Source organism: Lissotriton vulgaris, chromosome 11, assembly GCF_964263255.1.
Source record: "Lissotriton vulgaris chromosome 11, aLisVul1.2, whole genome shotgun sequence".
NCBI lineage: Eukaryota > Metazoa > Chordata > Amphibia > Caudata > Salamandridae > Lissotriton > Lissotriton vulgaris.
In genome coordinates, this window is record NC_141699.1 from 1,029,075,074 (window position 1) to 1,029,096,120 (window position 21,047).

Here is a 21,047-nt window from a genome sequence, read left to right on the forward strand (position 1 = left end):
TTCAGTGAACCAGGCAGAGTCCTGACAGAGTGAGTGTGAGAGGTAATGAGATGTGAGAAAGGTTAATGAGATGGGAGTGTGAGTGAGGGTGCAATACACAGACTTTCTCTGCTTGAAGCAGTCTAATAGAGGTCCACTCCACACTGCCAATGGGAAGACACTACATAACCAGCATTACTTATTTACTTTATATACATGTTTTATAACAATCACTGCAAAAACAACATGTTTTGTAAACACTTGAAAAACACAGTTTTTGTCTATTTTCCAGATGAGGCAGCCGAATAAGCACCGATAAGCACCGATTTCAAAAGGTGTGGAAAACACAGAGAAAACACCACTGACATTCACACAGAATAAACACTAAAAACATGTGTGTCTCTCTATATCCCTGCAGACCTATTTCTGCATTCTCTTCAACAGACATAGCGATTAGTGCCATGCACGCATTCTCTGCCGATATGCTGCCTCCACAGTGGGGAAGCCAAGTATTCTTCACTGGCAAGTGTGCTGGAACGTTATGTCGTCCTGCAGGCATACTCCCATATCTATCCCTCATATGGTGTGCTTTCTCTTCCTTTACCTCATCTGCCACTCTTTCTCATCTACTCTCTCAACAACACCCTTTCCTCTGCGCCTCAACCTCCTCTCTATTCCTTCCACTTCCCCAGTCCTCTCCCCCTCACTCTCCTATCAAAACACTGGCGTTAACAACCCACATACACTCACTTACAAACATACAGTGAGCAATACCTGCACTACTACTGCATATTTTGTACCTATTGTGTGTGTATGTGTGACAGCGTGTGTGTGTGTGTCCGTGTGTGTGGAATGTATGACGTTACAACACATACATTTACAAAGCATGCCTTTACAACGCAGTTTTTACATCGCAACATCCTTTACAACGCATACATCTACATCCCATGCACATACAACAAATTTACTACACTTACAATGCATTCCATTGCTTCGCATCATACTTTCACACGCATACCATTACAGTGATTTTAAGGTAAGTGAATATTACTATTCTAACTCCAGGGGGTGCAACAGTGTAGGGGTACTATGCGTTGTAATGTATGTGTTGTAATGGTATGTGTTGTAATGCCTGCGTTGTAATGACATGCAATGTAGTGTCGTGCGTTGGAATGGTATTCATTGTAATGGCTGCGTTGTAGTGACATGCGTTGTAGAGGATGTTGCGATGTAATGACTCCGTTGTAAGTGTAGTGCGATGTAATGACTGCGTTGTAAAGGTGTTTCCTGTGTGTGTGTGTGTTTGTGTGTGTGTGTGTGTGTGTTCTGCTGATTGCTGAAACAACAACAAGCTTTTTCAGCAACTCTGATTGGGTGTCAACATCTGATCAGAATGGGTGTCTTTTGTTAGACCTTTCTTTTTGGCTGATGGCAGGCAACTGACACTAATAATGGCCAACCCATGCCTCCACGGACTGTTTTACAGTTTGCGGAGGCACAGTCCTCCAGCACACGAGTGATTTTCTTGTGTTTGTGAAATCATTCTACCCTGTGTTTTGTGTTTTAAGCCTGCCTGCAAATCCAATTTAAGATTTTAGGTCTGATCCATTTGGCTGATAAACTTTGAAGAAGTATTGGCAAAGCCAACAGGTCGGCCTTTAATGTGCTAATGCACACGGCATTAGCACGTTAGACCAAGACAAACAGAAGGGAACAATCAGGAGTGAAACAAAAGGCAATAGTTGTAAAGTAGCCCCACATGCAGTTCAATTCAAGCTCTGTGGATTGGAAGCTTAAAACTTCACCCAAAACAACAACAGCATTAGGTGACAGCTGAATACTCCACTGAGCTGAGCCAAGAGATTGTTGACAAAGTCTTAACCTTTTCGATGCTGATGACGGAACCGCTCCGCCATCAGCCACGGTAGCGCTGTGCTGATGACGGAGCAGTTCCGTCATGGCCCGCTCGCCGCGCCTGCGCGGCGCGGATTCCGCACCTGCGCTGGGCGTTCCATTGAGCGGGCGGGGCCATGACGGAACCGCTCCGTCATGAGCACAGCTCAACCGAGGCTGGTGACGGAGCGGTTCCGTCACCAGCATGGGCGCGCCGCGCGGCCGCCCCTCCCCCTTAGCGCTGCGGCGGAATAACCGCCGCAGCGAAGGTGTTAAGCGATTGCTGAAACAGGCTGTTTGAAGAAAGCCAATGGTTGAAAGGGGCGGTCTCAAAGCCCATTCTTTGTATATGATGAGCAATAGGTGTCAGGATTTGCGTTCTGTGGCACCTACCTAGCGCCTAATGACTACAACTCCCATGAGCCTTCAGTAGAGGGAGGTACTTAATGACATCAGGCGCTGTAACAAATGCGCGTTATTCTGTTTGTTTCCTGTTCCTTGCCGGCGTCTCGGGGAGCTGGCCTCTCTGTGCTCTGTACTCCCGGATAGGATTTCAGCGATTTTCCTGTGGTCGGGCGCTGCTATTCCAGAGGCGTGGTAAGTTACTGGCGCGGCTGCACCATCCTCGTAGCACGGAACGCTGTGTGTCGGCTGACCACGCGTTACCGTGTAGATTCTGAATTGCCTGCTGTTTTTCCCCTTGGCTATCTGGCTTTCAGCGCGGCGGCGCTTGTATTTGGAAGAACGGAACGCGGTGTGTCGGCGGACCACGCGTTACCGTTTATTACTCCTGGGGCATCGTGGATTAGTTGCGGAGCCTAGTGGTGGGAGCCACATGCTGCCGTGACACCTTTCTCTTCATAGTGTAAGAACGGAACGCTGTGAGTACGTTTACCACGCGTTGCCGTTCCTGAATATTCTCTTTCAACGAATCTAGTGGAGCAATGTGTGTTTGGTTAACCACTTGCTGCCGTGTGGCTTTGGATGTCCTTATATTGTTGGCTACAACGGAGAACTGTGGTGGCCACTACGTTCTACCGGATGTAACCTGATCTTTCTTGTGTTGGAAATCCAAGTACTTTGCTATTACAGGAATATGATGAAACAATATTCCATGAACAATATCTGGGAGTTCTGGAGGTATACGGAGAGGATCAGTGCTCTTGCCAAATCTCTAATGCTCTATGGATTATTAGGAGCCTTTATCCTTATATGAAAACTGAGTTATCTCTTCTCCTGAGGATTAGGGGAGAACTGACTCGTGTGTTATTTGATTTATTCCTGAACTGCGGACTGAGTGCTGGTTCTAGGTTGGAGGTGTATTTATGGTCATTCTGTACACTATATATAGCGAGAATTCATGAGAGTAGTTGTTTGTTACAGGCATTGCATAACCGTGTCTTTATGTTTATGTCATTTGAGAGCCTTTGTCCCAGAAGTTCCTTCCCCTTCCCTTTTTTCCCTCGCTTAAGGGTTCGAACTATCTGTATTCTAAAATCAGGGAGTTGGTAACATTAGGAGGTGGACCCTTATGAGCATCAACCGGATCCTGTGGAGCGTAATCCTGACAATAGATCTGTTTGACAACTGTGTTGATAAAAACTCTTGACCTATGAAGGGGGATTTTACCTACTTCACACTTTTACAAAATAACTTGCCCATTCCTGATCAGGAGTTTAAACCCTGGCTGGGCTGATTCAGCCTTCCATCCTTCTGAGGTCAGTTCACTGAATGTCATAAAACTGAGCAATAGCAATCCCGAATACTTACACGTCTAACAAACATCAGACGTAGAGAACAAATCAATGTATGAACAAGTAATCATCAAGGCTTCAAATTGTTTTAAATTATTTATCAGTCACATTCTGGAATATTGATATAGTCCTGAATACAAAAACATTTCTCCTTAGCCTTCCCTGGAGGTTGTGAAAAATGGCTGTCATTATGCATGTGCAGAAAAACATAACCTTCCTATCCTAATTCACTCTGTAATCCCCTGCCATGCCTTCAGCTTTTGAAAAATGAAACACAGGCATTATTTGTGCACTGGGACTCTTAGGGCTTGAAGAGGCAGCAGACCGAATTGCAGCTATTTTGCTCTTCAAAGGGGGTCTTATTGCCCAGGCAGGGAAGCAGCCGTCTCGAGGCCATAATAAGAAATAATTACCTGTGTGTGGCGGTGGGACTGCAGCGTGGAGGGAAGAGGCAGTGCCTTTTGAGCACAAGTGCCTGGTGCTGGGTTAGCACAGCACACACCTTCACACAGAGAGCTTTGTTAGAGCACAATACATCCATCAGCTATGAAATATTCAGTAGATTTCTTTTTATACAAAACTCCATGTGAAACATTAGAAAGTGTTTCCTAATAAATGTCAAACGTTGTGCTCCCTGCATTAAAGAAACAGTGGAAACTTAGGGTGGGGTTCGGACCTCCTGTTTGCTGCTTCTTATCCTGGCCGTCGGATGGCCTTTAGATGACTGTAAAGTTGTAATATATCTGCTTGTACATTACATGCAACGCACAGTTCCGGGCAGTGCTTAATTTGTAAACAGTTAAGTGCCAGGGCCCTTCTTGGAAGGTCATTGCAGCTTGTATCACCCATACACTGCCTGCGCTGCCAATATAACACCACACCATCGCACTCCTACAAGTGTGACGATTCAGACGATTTCTGGTCACGCAAAGCTATAATAATGGCATGAGAGGCTGGTATTATTAATTTTCAATGTATTCTGACTTAACAAACATGGTTGTTGTGCACATCTTAAAATTAAAAAGACAGCGCCACTGTGTGGTGGAATGTCACTAGAGCCGTTCTGACAATTAAGTACTGGGGCTGAGCACCGAAAACCACCTGCACAAATAAAGCACTGACTCCTGGCTCAAAAATAAAAGCAGCCACATTTGGAAAAGCCTGTAGCTGGTCTCTCTGTAACTTCAAAATATCACTGACTGAAATAATCTTCTGTAAGGCTCATTCACTACCGTTAGCGTGTGTTAGTGCGGGAGTCTCATGGCTGCTACAGGTGCCTTGTTTGCTGAGCACCAGGCACACTAACGGGGCCAATTCACAATGGGCCTCCGCACTCATTTTCAGATGCCCCTCAGTCACGGTGGAGGGCCCACACTTGAATGAGTAGCTGCAGTGCTGAGGTCCCGCCACAACTGTGGGCCACCGTCACGAATGAGGACCTCTGCCACGAGTGTGCATGCCCTTTGTGAACCGGCCCCTGAGAATTTGGAGACTTGAGAAGAATCTATGTGTCTCTTCCTGGAAGAAAGGATGAGAGCTGGTCTCAAAGAGAAGCGGAGTGGCTCACTCATGCAGGGGCGGCTCCTCCGCAATGGCGAAGGTGAATCGCCCAACAGCCTGGCTCAGAGACAGAAAATGAAAAAGAAAACGATGTTTTAGCATTGTTTTATTTTTCATTTGCCGGTTCTGAGCTAGCTTGTGCAGGAAGGGTGGGGCACGGACGAGGAGTGCAAAGTGCACTCCCTAAATGTGCATATGTGTTTGGCCAGCTATCTCAGGCCGACCAAAACAAGCATACGCACTTAGGTTTCTAGAGGTCTGCCCCACAGACACCCTGGCCTGAGCGGAGCGTCTTTTCAGGCTGCTCAGGCAAATCACTGCACTGCTCTCCTAGGAGAACAGCGCAGGGATTGGATAGGAGTCTGTCCCAGGGGCTGCCGGGACCAGGAAGAGCAGAGGAAGCACGACGTGGGAGGCAGCTGTCAGTTTCAGGTTAGTTTAAAAAACATGTTTTTAATTCAGCGTTCCCTCAACCTGCCTCACCACCCATTGTTTGTGGCGGCTGCGGTGTTAATAATTGTGCAGCCCAATGGGTCCATTACCCTGTAATGCCAGTAATGTTTGGCAGGGACCTGATTCATCACTGAAGGGAGGGACCCTGTTAGGCAAGTGCATTAAATCTGACTGCAAGGACCAGATCAAAGGGACCCGACAGGTTGGTGGCCGGGCACCACGCCTCCTCAAGCTGCAGGCAGGCAGCTTCCATGAGACATTCAGCTTCACAGTGCAACCTCAGGAATCCTTACATTTTTGTACTCCAAAAATATTACATCAAAAACTCGCCCACTGTTTGATGAATTAGTGTTACACTAAAATTTTGCGAGGCCATGTGTCCCCGATATAAGACGCGCCACAACAATATCAAATGTGGCTAATTTAATAAGTGCCCGCTTGATAATTGAGTTCTAGATCAGGAATATATGTGAAATAATTATTACATTATTTAAAAAGTCCGGTACAGAGATAATGAATGCACAAATCATTTAATCAATGCCAAAAATGCTCTAAAAATAGGGCATTACACAATAATATGCAAATCAGAAAAACTCTAAGTCCCAAGTAAGCAGCAAAATCAATAGAGACACGGATAGCATTCCAAGTAGCATCATAGAGTGTTCTGGTGCAACCCCAAAATAAGGGATTTAAATAGGAAATCTCACGGAACAGAATAGAACGTGCAGATTCGTCAAGGTGTTAAAATAAATATATTTTCAGCAAATCACAGGTTTTAAGAAATGTCATATTGCCTTATCACCTAAGCACTATCCCACTCGATGAATAATGATTTTGCCCACTCTGCGCGAATGCCATCTGGAGATGGCAGAACAAAATAGTGACATGAATAACAGAAAACTATTGTGAATGATTAGGGTACAGTGAGCTGGCAGACAATCCTTGAAAGATGCAACAAGATTGTGACTACACTGGAAGGTTTTCATCAAGAACAGCAATGGATCCAATTTGTACTGCTTAGTTGCACCTTGTGGGCGCATGGCCCTGCCATCCCCTGACTTGGGTATTGTCACATTTACGTATTTTCCTTGCCTATTCACACCGGTTTTGGTGTTTCTTTAGTTTGTTATCTTATAGGTTCAATGTTACTATATCATAAAATTAAACCTGATACGATTTATAACATGTACTGTGTACACTACATATCCTTTTTCCAAGAATGCTGCCTAGCCTCCGGGATGTAAGGCTAAATAGCTGTGTGCCTTGATTTCTCAAATAAAGGTTTTCCAAAAAAAAAAAAAAAAAAAAAAAAGAACAGCAATGGAAATAAACAAACATGACTCTGCTCGACTGTATGCTGCAAACCTAATGAACAGTAAAATGTGCAGAGGAGACAGCCATCTAGGACAAAATGGCATTTAAGCCAACTTTGGGGCCTAGATGACAAGAGCCAGACAAATGCACTTCTATATCCCATAACAAAATTGTTTCAGATCAATAGCATCAGGACAGTGTGCACATATAATTACAAGAATACATCCATATTCCATACGTTATTAATAATGCACAAAAGCATATAATGCGGAAAACCTTTAACAACAGATTTCGTCTTTATCAGGCACAGAGGCAGATAAGACACGGAGTAGTTGCAGGACCCATGCCCCCTTGGCGAGCAACAAGTGGGCAACAGATATTGAGTCACCACTAAATGCTTCCATTTTGTGGGTGAATTAGTGGGAAACTTGGGGATCACACCACCTTTTTTTTGTTTAATGATTTTTATTAAGTTTTCAGAAAAAGAGAACATATAATAATTAAATGAACATATTATGAGTAAAATACAACGATTCATTTAAAGAGAAAGTATGAGAAAATAATTCAAAAGAGGAAAGATAAAAAAGAGGTAAGAAAAAAGATAGAGGAACAAGATTGAAGAGGAAAGGAAGAGATATAAAGGAGAAGAAGAAGAGAAAGAAAGAGAGAAAGGGATCACACAACCTTAACGGGGATCCTACTCAGAGACATTGACCCGCAACCATTGAACATGCACCACCCAGTTAGGGATCATTGGCACTGCCCGACACTGTGTGTGGACCCAAGAGGGACCCCAAGAGAGACATGAGGAGGATCTATCCCTGCACCAGTTTGCAGAGGAGTTGTATCTCAATGCTTACATTCCTGAGAGAAGATTTATCACCACTTATGTTGGTGCCCCTGTCTAGGATGGAGTTCAGGTAAAGCTGTTATCTTACTAGTGCAAACGAGGTCCTGTATTACTGTATATATGTGCACCAAATGTGTGTTTGTACTTGGATTTCCTGACAGTCACAGTTGCCTTTATTCCACTCTCTGCTCTTTTATCATGGTGTGGTGGGGGGTGGTAGTTTAAATAACCTCTTTTGTGTTCTTTGGATGATGTACAATAGAGATTCTGGGCCTGAAAACAAAATGGAGCCATTTAGAATTGCAATGAATATGTCATATTCATATGGTGTACTTTATGCACAAATTAGGAAGCATGCCAACTCTTGTAGGTGCTAGCAGTGTTCAAACTCACACACAGTGTATACCATTTGAAGGGGTTTGAAAAACAGGGGTGCAACTATGTGGGATCATCAGATGGAGTTTGGCCGCATGCGCAGTATGGACGTACCTCTGAAGGTGGTGGGCAATGCATTGTGGGATTTAGGTGCAGGAGCTGACCTTGATGTCTCAGTGGCACTCCACATGGCTGACCATATGGAGTTCTATGTGGTCCTTTCCAGGATGTCCACAACTTAAGGGGCAACTAGCTCAGTGGTTTAGATCTTTAAACCTGAAAGTCATGTTTTTTTTCCTGAGCCAAACTACATCACCTCCTCCTCCCTTTCACATTCACTCCCCACCAACCCCCGGGCCTCCTCGCCACCTAGCCCTTTGTCTATTTTCATGATACTGGCAAATGAGTCTGAAACAAATCCTTAAAATAAATAAAAGGGAAAAGCCAGCACTAGCCAAAGCTGCTCTTGATCCGACTGCTAATGCCCTCTTTGTCCATTAAGTGTAATGAGAAAAGACAACATTATGCTTTAAGAGAAACATCTTCCGGTCTTTCCCATCCTAGACAAGTCTCCAGGAACTATTAGCTACAATCCATAGTATTTAAATGACTGCTGCTTCAATGGCATGTTTTAAATGTATTTATAATTCATGTAGTAATCGCACCTAATGTAAAAGGTTATTTTTTCAAAATATTGTTTTGTTGAGCAAATGCTCCTCCCTCTCCTCATATTGAATATTTACATGACTACTACTTAAGTGTCATGTTTTAAATGTAGATATATAATTAATGTAATAATCGCACTTAATGTAAAAGGTTATTTTTTCACAATATTTTTTAATGGACGAATGCCCTATTTTTAATCTAATGCAGCATTAAATACTTTCTAAAACTGCTTGTATATTCAGTACCAGTTTCCATCTAAAAGATGTGTGCCCGCCGCAAAGTGTGCATATTAATGTTGTTTTTTCCTGTGCAACTTTATGTGAAGTATACATAAGTAATAAATACTCTCAAATATACATTATGAGAGTATTGAAAGCCATCTCAGAATTAAACAGCCTGAAAAAGTACTCAGTCTGTCAACTTGTGCCTTTAACCCTTTGCATGCTGATGACGGAACCGCTCCGTCATCAGCTGCGGGTGCGCTGTGCTGATGACGGAGCGGTTCCGTCATGGCCCAGCCGCCGCGCCTGCGCGGCGCTGATTTCGCGCCTGCGCTGGCGTTCTAATGAGCGGGGCGGGTCATGACGGAACCGCTCCGTCACCAGCATAGCTCAACCGCGGCTGGTGACGAAGCAGCTCCGTCACCAGCATGCGGCCGCCGCAGCGAAGGGGTTAAAAGCTAATGGGACTATTTGATGACTTGCAATGTCCTGATTATTTATAGGGTTTTCTGATATCAAGGACAAAGATATTATGTGGCCAAAATATTGTGGCAAAAATATCGAGGACAAAAATATCGAAAAGGTAAGAGCACATAGGTAAGTAAAGAGTTACTATTCTTAACTTCTTAACTCCACGTTTACGCACTTTGAAGATATCTTCATAGTAAAGTTACATACACGTGGAGTTAAATATAGTTTTTCTTTGTTTACGTATAGACATTTACCTTCTTGATTTTACCTTCCCGAATTTACCTCCAGATTTTCTTACCATGATATTTTGGTCAAAGGATATTTTACCTGTGATATCACCTATGTATAGTTGATGTCCTTCAGTCCTAATACATAAATTCCTCATCCCACCTGCCAATGATTGTTATGATGTTTTACCAGCAGTGGCCCGTGCAGGTTAGAGGGGTGGGACGGTGAGGCTGGATTTCCACAGACGACGAGGGAACATAAATTATTTATTTAAATTTCCCTTGTGGTAGTCTGTCAAAATCCCTCCCCCCCCCCCCCTTATACCTGCACGGGCCGCTGCTGCGTTTTACAACATCCCAAAGGATAGCAATTTAGCATTCATCTTTCCCCTGCCAGGCAGATCATTATTTCGCAAGGTTTTTTCACCACATACTATAGAATGGATATACACGGTTATTTAAGAACATCAGAAATTTATGTGATATCCTCAACGCAGTCCCAACATGAACTCTACCTGGTCAAGAGCGCCCAAGGCATTTGTCCTACAATCCAAGACGGCGGTCACCAGGAGGTGAAATATGCTTTCACAAAGGATCATTAATAGGTGCAGAAATAATATTATAGGAAACTTTGTTGTAAGTATGTCCTTGCATTGTTTTTCCTAAGCAAATTTGAAAATACACATTTTATGTGGCACATCCGTGCTATCAAATATTATTAGTAAGGAACAACAAAAGGGGTTGGCTCAAAACGCAGTAAGGCTGCGCCACATATCAATATAAACAGAACAATTGCCAGTACTGCTGCAGGAATAGATAAACAAACTTTCAATGCCCAATGATATTAAACAATTGTAGCATGACCACCATACACAGTGTGTTCAAAATTGAATATTTTTATTTTCTTTTTTTAGGAGGATCCTCCTAAAAAACAGTTCAAAAGCACTTGCTCCTTCGTTTCTAGGAATCTTTTTTATTTCTTCACTACGCACTTTATGTTTTGACCTTGTGTTTGTTTACCTATCCCTGTGAATGTGAATTGCTGTATGAAAGTTTTGCACAGAGCAAATGTGGAATGGAAGTGTATGAGCATTATTTACTTATTTTGTATTTGTCTTCACTTGTGTGTCTTATTACACATTTTTTCGATTTTTAGAAAACAAACCACTCCCCTCCCTAACATTCGAAATCTTTAGAAAATCGAATTTTGTCAAAATCTTTTTCTATACCCTTTAAAAAGAAAATAAAAATATTCAATTTTGAACACAGTGTGTATGGTGGTCATGCTACAATTGTTTAATATCATTGGGCATTGAAAGTTTGCCTACCTATTCCTGCAGTACTGGCAATTGTTCTTATGTTTGAGAAATTGTTGAGGCATCATCATGGAATCATCATAGATCCACAACGTTGCAATCTCAAATATTTGTTTGCCCAAAAACCAGTTGCTACATTTCTTAGTCTGATCTCTACCTTCTGACTTCAACACCACACTCCAGCTGTGCCATCCAAATGCAAGAAACCACGTGCTCTTCTTCAGCAGCTACCTACATACCTACATAGTGTCTGTGGTGACCTCTTTGTTACAGTAGTGCATGAGAGTGTGTATCTAGACCATCTTATTTCTGTGCAGGGCTTGAGGAGTATAATGCGATGGCAAGCCATCTGTGGGTGCTATAGTTCGGTTGGGCACAAGGTTGGAGGGACATATGGACCGTCCTGTTCACGATGGGCAGGAGTTCATTTATTACTGTTTTGGGCCCTTTGTGGCTGTAGTAACTTTAGAATTGTAATTTGGAAATAGCAATGGGCTTACTCCTTTATGGATGGTTGTTTGTATTTGCATGGCGCTCCCATTTAGGTGTAAGTATTCACATTTTTCCAGCCACCCACACTCGCTCCCACTTATACAACTAAAACGTACACCTACGTGCAGGGCCGTCTTAACAGTATTATTCAGAGGCCCCCAGGCAAAGCAGTGTACTAGACCCAGCCTACATAACCACTCACAGGAATAAGAATGTAGCATAGATTAGCATGGGGCCGATATGCTTTTGGGCCCAGTGTGCCCATGAGTTAAGACAGCACTGATTATGTCGGGTAGGGAGGTACACAGAGCAAAGACGGGAGTGGCGGAGATAGCGGTCTCTGCACATAGGTTAGTGAATAGCATTTTGTGGCACGTGATTAGTAGTACTGCTTAACTACTTCACCTACTACAAAAGGGAGTTTGTATATACAGGACTGGCTTTAACGCTGGTGGTGCTGGGTGTGAGAATTGCTTTGGTGCCCTCCAGTGACCTCCTTTGCCATGGATTCCCTCGCTACCACCACTCAATAGTGCCCCTCATCTCTCCATAGCCTCTTTCACACATTCATTTATTTTGTGGCACTACTCATACCAGTGTAGGGTGGCGGAGCACTTTACATCACACACATTATACGGAGACGAAGAATCAGACGTGTAAATCAGTCTAGAGAAAATGTTACGTAAGACAATGAGGACTACACGGTGTAGGAATCACGTCATTGATACTAGTAGGCCGTATATTTTAAAAGTGTTTTGTTTGGAGAAGCACAAAATCAGGATTTAAAACATTTCACAATGGTTGAGGTTGGCTTTACTAATAAGGATGTATTTCTATCCAAACAACCCTTTTTTAGCAACATTAGGATAATGAAAGACTGTGGAAAAAAACATAATGTTCTAATCTATGCCATGCAGCTTGCATCTATCTCTTTGATGACGGCTAATAAGGACACTGTTCTTTATTAGGATTGTAACTTCTGATCAGCAAGTAAAAAAAGTATCTCTGTGGCAAAAGTATTAACCCACAATGCCATCCACATAAAATACAATTCTGTGATCTGCATGGTGCACGTTCTTTGCAGCAGGTGTAATAAACCTCTGAGCTAACTTATTAAGAGTCAAAACTACCACTCGACAAAACTCTGATCTCTCTCCAGCAGGAACATTAATCATCATGACATCTTACTGTAGCCTCGAAACTGCTGGACACACAAGGAACTCTGCAGCCAGTGCTTGTAGGTTATTCCTACACACAGCGCCACCTGAAGTCAGTGTTAGGTACGGCTGCACTGGTTGCTCCACCCTAAAGCCGGCACTGTGTAAATAGGCCACAGAGTTCTTGCACATGCAGCGCTTAATTTGTAAAACAATAAGTTCCAGGGCTCTTGTCAAGATGCTACTGCAGCTCGCATTACCAATTGCCCCTGCCTGTGCTTTTAACGACAATACCAACACAACCTCTAACAATCTTCCAGGTCCCAAAGCTATAAGAATAGCTTGGACGCAATGTATTGGTCATTTGAAATGTATTTTAAATTAATAAACAACTATTGTTGTGCTCATCTCTAAATCCAACAACAGCGCCGCCATGTGGCAGTCAGCCAGAAGTCCCGGCGCTGACATTAAAGTTCTGGTGCTGAGCACCCTAAACCACTGGCACAAATTAAGCACTGTTCACATCAACTTCTTTGTGATCCGACCTTCATTTTATGCTGCAACAGAGGTACAAATCCATCGCAGGGCAAATTGGCCATTTGGTAGGATTCGCACAATCCTGACACATTAATATCGATGGGTCAGGATTCTACGTTGCACATCCCAATGAAGGGGCTGCAACTGCATGATTGCGAGCCTGTGAAGGACATCAGACCTCCGCCCCCACATTTGCATGCACAAAATGCCATTTTTTCCAAGTTCCCTTAATGAGACAGGGGCTGCATTGAAAAAAATTGGCATTTTGTGAAAGTCATATATATACAGGTACTAAGCCTCGGCCCGTGCCGGTAAGGGCGGTGGCCCGCTAAGGCCGGTTGGGGGATTTCGACGGACGATGACAAGGGAAAATTAAATAAAATTATAAATTTTCCCTCGTGGCACCTGTGAACGGAATTGTGGAAACCATGCCGTCTGCCTCACCAAATGCCATTAGCCCACATTCACAAGGTTGAAGCTGCCCCCAAATAGATAGACCCACCTTTGGGAGTCAGTACCGAATCAGTGGTTTGCGACAGCATTGCAGTCACCAACCACTGACCTCATAGATTGGTGATTTGGAAGCAGGTGGGCGGCGCCCCTTACACGGCCACTCCAGCATCCAATATGCAATGACAGTCAAAGTGTCCCATTGAAAAGGCAATTCTGTCTCGCATAGCACTGTTTGACTTACTTTCAAACCAGGAAGCATATGATTTTGCAAATTGCAGGCTTTGCAAATGGAAGCCAGATTCGCACATTTGACCCTTATTTCATTTACTCGCACTGAAACGAAGAAAAGGGAAACATTGTCTAAATGTTAAGTGTCAGATTGCACACCTGATCTGTTGTAATTGTTGTGAGCTGGAATATATGTTCTGCCTGCATTTTTCTCGCAGTTGTCATGTGTTGCTAAGCGGTTCAGAACAACAGATGAAGCATTAACGTGAAACTGTAGACTAACAGAACGAGGCTTTTAATGCCCCGAATGGTGATTCCGAAAGGCTCCGATAACACTGTTTACAATGTCTAAAACATATGCTCTTCCCAGGAGAAATACATGCCTTACCGCAGGATCTGATTGCTGAGTGCAGAAACCCTGCATTAAAACAGCAACTGGGGAGCTGCTGGGCTGCAGATTCTCTCAAAGTAGATTTATTCATGCATTTGACAAAGGATTTTAAAAGTGAGCAATCAGTCAAAGCTCATATATGAGTGATATTGTCCCTCCTTTTTAGGTCGAGCCTGGGCAGTGCATGCGCTGATCTGTGAGACATGCTGTATTCGAGTATGGACTTGAAGCCCCACCTACTCTCCGCCCATATTTGTTATTGGCTTGTGTTATTGTCCTTCGTAAATGCTGGCTTCTGATCCGTTAATAGGTTTATTAGACCCTCCTTAGTACCGCCTTGTCTTCATTTGTAACCTCCCAGAAAGACTGGCCCTTTTACTTCGGTTGTTAAACGTATATCTTATTTAGTCTGTAAGCACTATTTTCTTTAGCGATTTTCTCCTACTGCAGACGAGGCATGCTTTCTGTAACATTCCATGAAAACAAACCAACTGCCAAAACTGATGAACATTTAACCCCTTCACTGCGGCGGCAATTCCGCCGCAGTGCTAGGGGGTGGGCCGCACGGCTCACCTGCGCTTGTGACGGAACCGCTCCGTCACGCGCCTCGGGTGAGCTGTGCTAGTGACGGAACGGTTCCGTCACAAACGCGCCCGCTCAATAGAACGCGCCGCGCAGGCGCGTCGAGCGGGCCATGACGGAACCGTTCCGTCACTAGCACAGCTCACCCGAGGCGCGTGACGGAACGGTTCCGTCATAAGCGCCGAACGGGTTAAAGAACTTAGGGCCAGATGTAGGTCGACAATTACCGGTCGGTAACGGCCGATTTTGGCCGTTACCGACCGGTAATTGGTTTTTGAGATGTAGGGGGCATTTTTTTACAGAATCGGTAAATTTACCGATTCGGTAAATTTACCGATTCTGTAAAATACCGAATCGGTAATTTAACCGATTCGGTAAAACCCAGATGTAGGTGGCACTCCACAGAGTGCCACAGGCCCTTAAGAATCGGTATTTTACCACCCAATCCTATTGGGTGGTAAAATACCGAATACAGGTGTGCATGCACATCTGTGCAATGTGACACACAGACATGACCTTAGGGCATGTCTGTGTGCCACATGGCACACAAGTTTGGAATTGGGGTGCTAGAGGGTGCCAAGGTGACACCCCCTGCACCCTTGCTGGATTCAGTATTTACCGAATCGGTAAATACCGAATGTTACAGATTCGGTAAATCAAAACTTTAAAAAACCTACATCTCCCTCCTTCTAATTTACCGATTCTTAAATACCGAATCGGTATGATTCGGTATTTAAGAGTCGGTAAATTAGATTTACCTACATCTGGCCCTTAGTTACCTGGCGCAAGATCAATAAATCCATACAACCATACGCTACTCAATAGCATTTATTTCAATAGCACCTGTTCTTTTAGATTTCTCTTTTTTTTAAAAAACACAATAGTACTTGATGTACAAAATTCTTTTTCAAAATAACCACGACAAAAATGAAGAAGAAAGAAAGAAGAATTTTCAACACAATCACAAACTCATTTCACTCCCAGTCAAACTCAATCATTCGTACCACAATCCTCATTCACCCACAACTAGCAACCTACACACAATAGTATGTCCGCCCCTTGGGTCCCTGGATTTAATCTTGAACTGGTGGACCAAGGTGTTAAAACCAAACAAAGCAATAGTTTATATACTTGTTGGTTGTGCACACTGTATCCTCTCCAATTTTTTTTAAACCATTCAGACAAAAATTATTTACAAGTGCACAACACGACCATCCTAATTTAAAGAAACAATTGTTTGGTAAAAAAAGAAGAACGGGGGTCTACACGTTTCGAACCCACGTGTTTCCGGGGTTCTCATCAGGACCAAGGACACAATTTAACTTTCCCCAATGATGGGAATTTCTACAAGGGTATATGCTGTGAAGACTTTTATCAGTTCAATGCCGGGTCATGGTGTGAACAACCGCTAGTGCCGGTGCATATCTTTCGTTGTAAAGTAATTTCCTAAGAATTCCAATCTTTAAAGCCACCGGGCGCTGGCTGGATTGTAGGCAAACGTTAATCTGCGGCTCAATTCATTTACAGCCTTTTGCCGCATGGCGACTGCTTCCGTATTCGTCTCTGTGACTCTCTCTGTTACTCTCTCTGTAACTGCGTTTGCGCAGTAACAGAGAGAGTCACAGAGAGCCCCAGCCCTGTCAATCTTTTAAATGCCCCATAATATCCTGCTATCCCTTCATTTCCCTACATCTCTGCCCCAGTATCATTGGTCTCCCCATCATTGTGCCCCTCCAGTTTGTAGGCCTGTGTCTGATTCAGTCAGAGCTCTCCTTATTATGTTCTAAAGTTTTCAGGACATTAGGCCTTATAATGGCCTTGAAACGAGGTTCCCATAGGCCTAATATGTCGGGTTCTGCCCCACTCTTCTCTGCCTTCAGAATTCCCTTTTGTGGACGATAGTCTATACTTTTCCAAGAGGTTATATATGTTTCTGTCTGTAAACCTGCCTTACTGGTTTGCAGAGGCCCATCACTTTCCGATTTCCTTCAAGGCTGAACCAATTTGAGTTTCCTACAGGACGCTCTTGTCCTTTTAATGGCTTCCCTGTGGGCTCAATTTAATCCCTTTTCATTGTCTGGCTCTGCTTAAGGCCTGCTGGCTAGCAGTGGTGACATCATGTTGTTAGTTTGAAAATTCAAGGGGACAAAACAGAGGTGTTGGTAGTTGGTAACAACCTCAATATATGGGCATCAGGTTCCTGGCCTGAAATTCTTTGTGGTCAGACCCAGCCTAAACCAACTATTAAAAACTTAGGCTTTTGGCTCAATGAAAATCTCACTCTTGAGACCCAGGTTGGAAAATTAGCCTCTACATGGTTTGGCATTATGAGATTACTGAGAAAAATCCTTGGTCTCTTCCCACTGCAGGTGCCCCTTCCCTTGCTCTCTCATGCCAGGGTCCAGCCCCTACCCATCCCTTTTGTCCTCCATGATCCTTTGTGCATGCCCCTGCCCCTTCCCTATTGCCCACTGTGGCCGTTGTGCGGTCACTAACCCTCCTGCTTGCTATGAATGGCCTTGTGCGCTGCCACGGACCCTCCTACCTGCCCTGTTTGGCCAGCTTGCTGCCCCTGTCCCCCTCCCACCTTCCCACCATCCCTTCATTGTCTATGTGTATGCCATTATAGTCTGACTGTTGCCCTCCATGGTGTGTTGTGCTTCCAGTGCTAATCCCGCCTGCCGTCCATGGCCAACTTGCTGCTCCTGCCCTGCCCCTTGCCTCCTGCCCTCCGTTTTCCATGTGTGGGCCCCTATCCCCTCCCTTTTGCCTTGTCCAGCCATTGTCGCACCCTGCCCTCTCCCTACTGCCCTACTTCTATGCTGCAACTTTCCCTCCTATCTGTCCGGTATGGTCAGTTTGCTGCCCTTGCATCTTTCCCCTCTACTCTTTGTTGTCGATTTGCATGGCCCTGTCCCCTCCGTATTGCTTTCAATGGTCCATTGTGCTGCACTGCCACCTTGCTTGCCCTGTGTGGTGTATTGTGCTCCTGAAACCCTTGATGCCTTCCCTGTAAGGTCAGTTTGTTGACACTGCCCATCTCCCTTCTGCCCTCTAATATCCAAGTCCATGTCCATACCCCATTCCTCCTGTCCTCAGTGATCAATGTACCATACTTGCCAACATTTTCAACGTGGTAAGAGGGAGATTTAGATTTTTTTTAAACTGGGGAATTAATTTTTCCCATTAACTGACATCGAAAAAGAGGGGATTTCAAGCAGGAGACAGTTAAAATAAATTCCTCTTGGGCTTAGAAACATCGGGAGTCTCCTGCCTCAATCGTCTCTGTTGGGATGTATGGTTGTACTGCCACTGCCTCTTCCTTCTCCCCTCAATGGTCTGTTATATTGCCACAGCCGCTCTTGCCTGTCCTGCATGGTTAGTTTGTTTCCCTACCCCCTTTTCCCCTGGTCCGTTGTGCAAATACTGCCACTCCTGCCTGCCCAGCGTGGTCAACTTGTTGTCTCTGCACCCTCCCCCCTGCCCTCAGTTATCTGAGTCTGTGTCCCTGACATCTGCCTCCCCACATTATTCTAATGAACAACCAGATTGCTAACATTCTACATTTATTACAAAAGTGTGACGCCCGACGTCATCTTGATGTAATCAAAACTGTAAAACCTAGAGCATCTCTTTAGAAATTAGAAAACTGAGAAGATCGTATTCCCATTGAAATTATGGTTAGTGTTCTAAAAACAAAAATGAGGGAATATTTTCTGAGTTCTCAAATAGCGACAAAGCCCTTTTAAATTACTTGCTATCTTGATGTTTTTTATCCAGTTGATCACTTGATTATATGTTACACCTAGGTGAGAGATTGTGGCATTACGGCCAGAGCTGCAGACTTTGCAACTGAGGAACCAGGTTTAAGTTTCGGCCTCAGCTCGACATCCTGTGATTCTGGTTAACTCCCCATGCTTAAAGCCCAAAAGGAATGTGTCCTTGTGCAATGTAACTGATGCTCATGTAAAGCGCTCTAATACCTTCAGGTCAAGTCTGTGCTATATAAAACTGTAAAAAAAACTGAAAGATTAATGGTCAGATCATTGACTGTTTTTAGTGGTTGCTAATGGAAAATCAGGCCGTTTACGACCGCTAAAAAGGGTTGCAGTATGTACAAACCCTAGTTTGCAAGTCAGTAACCTATTACTGACTCGCACAATAGGGTTTGCGAGTCGCTTATTAGGAATGGGAATGTCACTGGCGTCCCTTCCTCATAGCGTCTCAGGGGGATGTACGATTGTTTTCTGACAGCAAATGCAGTCGCAAAACAATTGCAGTTTACCACCTACTTCAAGTGGTAAGATAGTCCCAAACCAAAAGGGGTCCGCAGGGGACCCCTTCTCCTTTGTGAATGGGTGCAAAAATATTTTTTAAGAGGAGGCAGTAGTCACACGGACCACTGCCTGCCCTTAAAAAATTAAAAGAAAACTTTTTCTTTTTTTCTTTTATACGCTTAAATGAAAACGTCCTGCATTTGAAAAAAAAAGTTGCTTTATTTAAAAAGCAAACACAGACACAGTGGTCTGCTGTCCCCAGCACACCACCATCCCTGTGATAGTGCCCATTCCCAATGGGTCGCAAATTGCGACCTGCCTCATGAATATCGATGAGGCAGGTCATTAGCAACCCCATTGGGAATCGCTAAATGTATCTGAGACATATTAATACATTCCATTTTGCGAGTCACAAATTGTGTGTCACAAAAACAAATCGCAATTTGTGATCCGCAAATTGGAATGGTCATACATCTGCGCTAAGTGTTTTGCACACGTCTGTAATTGGGCTACATTTGGGCTCTTTTCTCTCTTTTGGCCGCCTTGGGAGACTTATGTTATGAAGCTTCCTAATTTCCACATTTACTGCAGTGTCCTCAGTAGAAAATGTTTTCGGTTTTCTACATTGATTCCATCAAGATGGCGGTCAGATGTGCCACACTTTTTGCATATATTCAGAATGTTAGCACTCTAGTTGCTCATTAGAACACTGTAGTAAACTGCTGATTACCAGGGAGTTAACTTGCTGTCTGGTGCTGGTGTTTGAAAGGGCATGTTTCAGTCTACATGTCAGAATGTTTTAATTAAATAGAAGAGCAAGGTATTTGAGAACTCACTTAAAATGTGTCAATTTTTTCTTTCTAGAGCACTAACCATAATGTCCTCATTTTGTTCCTTTCTACATTTTACCTGTTCGATTCAATCAAGATGACTTCAGGTGTGCCATACTTTTGTCGTAAGTGAGACTGTTAGCGCTCTAATTGTTATTTTCGAACACTGGTGGGGCTGCAGTAGATCACAAAGGAATCAACTGACAGGCTGCTCCTGTTGGGAGTACATGTTTTACTGAGAATATCAGTCCTTATTCTGATATGGCTGAGAAAGAAGGTGTGATTGTTCAGAAAATATGCTCTGATTTTAGCTTCTGGAGCACGTTCCATAACCTCTATGGGAAACCACGAGAAATCTGTTTTCTCTCAAACATGGTTCATGAAATCCCAGCAGGAGGATTTTTCACAGGGTAAAATCACCTTAGCAACAAATGATTTATATTGTAACTAAAATCTGTTATCACCCTTTATGCGTTCTCTTTCTTGTGACCCTCAAAACCTGCCATTCACTACAATGCATTTCAATGGGGTGCTACCATGTACATTGATCCCAAGATGGCTGCCATCACTTTCTGGTCAGAGTGCGGATAGCCAATCAAATCTCAGATCTGTGCTTAGGATAGGCCCAGATATACAAATTTTGACTTCTTTTAATAGCTCGCAAACTACTGAATGCATTTACACCAAACAAAAAGCACATTCTGCAGACCAAAAGCAATCTTTCTACCAAATTCAGTGTAATTCCGTCCAGTGGTTCGGGCTGCAGTCATGTCTAAAGGCTCTATGGAAAACGCATGGGAAACGCACTTTTTTCGACCCCCGCCTTTTTCCTGGCCCCCGCTATAGGATCGCCCAGTAATGTTCAATACACAACTAGAATCACTAGGGCACTTTTGTGACCTGCGTTGTAGGCCCTCCATGCCTTATGATATTACATAAGAGGCAGCAGGCGCTTGTGTGGCCCTGTCTGTAATCCTGATAGCGCTGGCACACATGTAGCATCAGTGCTATTGCAAGAGAT

At 43.8% G+C, this 21,047-nt stretch overlaps 1 protein-coding gene across 1 annotated transcript in view; it reads right to left on the minus strand.

Annotated features, from left to right (window-relative positions):
* Positions 1–21,047, minus strand: part of LOC147683962 (guanine nucleotide exchange factor DBS-like) — a 1,615,891-nt gene that overhangs the window by 1,512,381 nt on the left and 82,463 nt on the right. The gene's annotated exons all lie outside the window — the stretch shown is intronic.